At 34.7% G+C, this 4,099-nt stretch overlaps 1 pseudogene; it reads left to right on the forward strand.

Moving 5' to 3' along the window:
• Positions 1–3,567: 3,567 nt before the first annotated feature.
• Positions 3,568–3,686, forward strand: LOC111728871 (annotated as a pseudogene).
• The last annotated feature ends 413 nt before the right edge of the window (positions 3,687–4,099 follow it).

A 4,099-nucleotide genomic window follows, 5' to 3' on the forward strand; every position in this document is an offset into this window, starting at 1 on the left:
CCATCAGTAAATAGCAAAGTATCATATTAGTTTGACTAACCCCAAACACTATGAATGCTATAGGTGCCACAGGCCAAATATTCTCATTCCTTATCTTCTTTTGAAACTTTATTCGTTGATATAAGGGGTCGTGATGAATGATTCTTCATAGTTTTTAGAATACTTTGTATATCAGACTTCTATATGTCATGCAGAAAGACAGTGTTCATATTTAGATATTCTCATAGTCATTCAATAAGTGACAGCAAAAAGTCAAACTCATGTCTTTTGCTGACAAGTACATTTTTACTACTATGCTTAGGTCTTCTAAGAGGGTCTTGTACTGCTGCTGCTATTCTCTATCAGAATTGCATGGTTTTCTCTGGTGGTTTTGACACATTTGTTTTCATTGACGGACGACATTAATTGTAGGGAGAATACAGCACCTAGTGACATTTATTGAACATTTGTTCTGTCGTAGGTGATAACTAGTCATTCTCTGTGCATAGACTAATTTATTTCTCATTGTTACCTGTGAAGTAGATAACAATAATCTTTTTTACATAGGAGGACACTGTGGCTTTACAGAAGTTGAGCAGTTTGTCCAGAATGATCTACATGGCAGGACCAAGTTTCAAAACTAGGTCTATCTGACTTGCTCCAGAATACCACATGTCTTTTTTGTCATTAGTAGAGTTTGTTGGAATTATATGAAGTTTCATCTTTATGTATAAAGCTGGTGGGTTTTTTTCTTAAGGTATGTTGGCTGAGATTGGATGTTGGTCAGAAATGACTAGAGCCTAATTATCTTTACTCCTATTTCTACTCTGTATATTCTTCTATGTGTATTATAAACTTCATTGAAAAATATGAACTTTTTTTTCTGATTTGGCTATGCTGCTTTTTCCACAACTTTTTTTTTCATACATTTCACAAAAAATGTATTAATGGTTTAAGAACTCTACCCACTTTTGAAAGATGACCAACAGTTTAGATTTTATTTTCCTCATTTCTAAAACAAAAGAATTTTTCTAAGTCATTGCCTTTCATACATATATTTTTTTACCATGGCCCTCACAGTAAGAGTTACAATTTTACATTGAGACTCAGATGCTCGTATTTACATACCCACACACAAAAGTGGGAGATTAAGTACCAAACAGTACTTAACCCTTGCTGTGTGCAGGGCTGTTCTATAAATATACAGATTTTTTTTTTTTTTGACTCTCTTTCACTAAAAAGATCTGTCACACCCACTAAGTTTATTTTCATGATCTACTAGTATATCTCAACCCACAATTTGAAAACACTGCTTTGGATTATCTCTGGGATTCTTTTTTTTTTTTCCCAACAAAATTAAGCGTTGTAGTAGTAACAGCTAACATCTGTTGCACACTTACTCTCTGCAAAGTTCTGCATTAAGTGCTTTTATATATATTGTTTGAATTAATTCTTAAACTTCTCTAAGTAGGAACTGTTACCTCATTTTACAGATGAAAAGTTTCTCATAGCTAGCAAGCAGTAGAGCCAGGATTTCTCTGAATTGATTATTGAGCCTGTGTTCTGATGGTTACCCTAACAGGAATTTATTGTTTTTGAAAATTCAGTAACTAAATCTTACTTTTTTTTTTTTATTTAATTTTATTTATTTTTTAAAAATGCCTACAGCACCTGGTATTCCTAGGTGGTCTTCCATCCAAGTACTTACCAGGCCCGACCGTACTTAGCTTCCGAGATCAGATGAGATCGGGCATGTTCAAGCTGTAGACTTTATAATCTAAATCTTAGCTCACCACGAACGAGGTTGTATACTTTCGAGAGAGTCTTTAGCCAACATAGGTGGCCATGACAAAATTATTTTTATTTAAAAGTATTGATTGCAATGTTGCTCTAAATTCCAGTAAGGAATCAGTATATTTTCTTATTTCGTTGCTTGGCTGGATATATCACTTTACCTCCATGCCACTTATTTTTTTGTTATTAAAAAATCTTTGAGTCCAGTCCCTCATAACAATTATACTTCAGTATTACTTTCTCACTTGGGTCTACATGCATTTTTTTTTTTACCTGAGTATGTAGTCTTAGTCTTTATCTTTAATATCTGCATTATTCCTCTATGCTAAAGTATTATATTATTAAGTAATCTCCTTGTTAGGTACTTAGTGGAAAGAATTCAAACTTTGGGAAATGGTAAACCACAGATTGAACTTACTATTAATTAGCTTTATTACTTTGAGCAGATTCTTGAACTTCTGTGCCTCAGTGTTCTCATCTGTAAAAATGGAAGTGTCATTGTCATTGTTACTGTAAAGTATATTAATTTTAGCACAATTTCTGGATCTCTCTTTCTAATGAAGACATTGATCTAAATATTAGGGGACTTGTTTGATGAATTTGTGCCTTGAAGAAGTCAATGAAATCTCCAGTTTTGAAACTTCTGTAACTGTCTGTAGTGTTTTTCTTTATAAATTATATCAAATACAAATTTACAACTTTAAGATTTAAAAAGGCATTGGTAAATGAAAGGGCATCTAAAAAGAAATGTGATTGATGCCTTATAATGCTAATAAGTAAGAGGTATTTAAGGATGGTCATCTGTAAAGCATCAAAAGATGACCGAGGTCTCCTTTTTATGTGCCGAATGTGCCGAACACTGAGCTTGCTTGGTAAGTCACTTACTAAGCCCCTCAGATATTTGTTCAGTGAATGAAAAATGATCCACTATCTTATTTCTGCTTCCTCACCTGCCACTTACTGCTTAACTTGGTGGACTTGGATTCACTTTCAGAAACTGATATCACTTCAGCCACCTACTTGTCAAACTGAATGAACAAGGATTGGGTTGCATCGTGATAGCATTTGACATGCCAAATGCCTTTCATTTTTGGCAGTTGTCGTGGTGGTGTTCATTTGTGCAGTACCCTGCTCTATACCACAATGGAATTGTTGATGTGTACCCTAGCTAGGTACATGTTCTTGGCTTCCTTTTTAATACAAGTTCCTTCTCACCCATCTTCATGGCTTTGATTCTGTGACCTTTCAGTTTCTAGCCTAGATCTCTCTTATGTGTTCAAGATCCATATTCCTGGATATTCAGTAGGCATCCCAAATTAAATGCAATATGTTTCATTATCATCCCTGAATCAATACAGTGTATACACAGGCACACGTGCCTGGTTGATGTTTGTCTGCACTCCCCATCTTAGTTAATGGTCTCATGTATTTAGTCAGTAAGCAACATGTGTAAGGGTATGAGTATGCTATCAGAGATTGTGAGCTTTCAAATCAACAAATTTTAGTTGAGACCTATTCCCTGGACATCATCCAAAACAGCTGTAACAGAAGTTATGTTTGTCGATATAATTAAATTAAATAACACACCACCAAACTTAATTCTTACACATAGCAGGCACTCAAATGTTGGTTCTCTCCTCTCTTCCCAAGTCATCTTTTCCTTATGGAATATAATAACACCCTTTCTCTGTATTTTAGATGATAGCATTTGAAGGTTCTCTTGCTGGTCTTTTGCCTGAATGAATGGGTATACCGCTCTATAATATAGTATTTTAATTTTTAAAATAAAATATGGTCTATGGCCATGCTACCCTGAACAAGCCCAATCTCGTCTGATCTCGGAAGCTAAGCAGGGTCAGGCCTGGATAGTACTTGGATGGGAGACCACCTAGGAAAACCAGGTGCTGTAGATGTAAAAAGAAGTATAAAAATATAAAAAAATAAGGAACTGTAAGCTGACAAGGTCCTTGCAATCTGTGAGGTCAACCAAGAGTTGCCGCGCCTAAAAAAATAAAATATAAAATAAAATGGTTTAAATATATAGACTATGTGGGATGCTTTATCAGAAGGTGCCTGGTCTGGACTTTCTTGTGTGCTCAGTTGGCAGTTCTTTATATAACAAGTTGCTTACTGCTGAAATAATCAAGAAGTGCTGTTTGGGACATTGAATGTTAGCTCTGGCTTAGGCTTCATTAAAATATGATTTTCTAAGCTTTTAATGGCAGAGAGGGAATTCTCTTTATTGTTCATTCTTATGATCCATATATAAACTTTTTTACATTCTCTGCTTTAAGGTACAGAGAAGGAAATAGAACAGTAATAAACA

This window comes from Pteropus vampyrus, unplaced genomic scaffold (genome assembly GCF_000151845.1).
Source record: "Pteropus vampyrus isolate Shadow unplaced genomic scaffold, Pvam_2.0 Scaffold233, whole genome shotgun sequence".
NCBI classification, from domain to species: domain Eukaryota; kingdom Metazoa; phylum Chordata; class Mammalia; order Chiroptera; family Pteropodidae; genus Pteropus; species Pteropus vampyrus.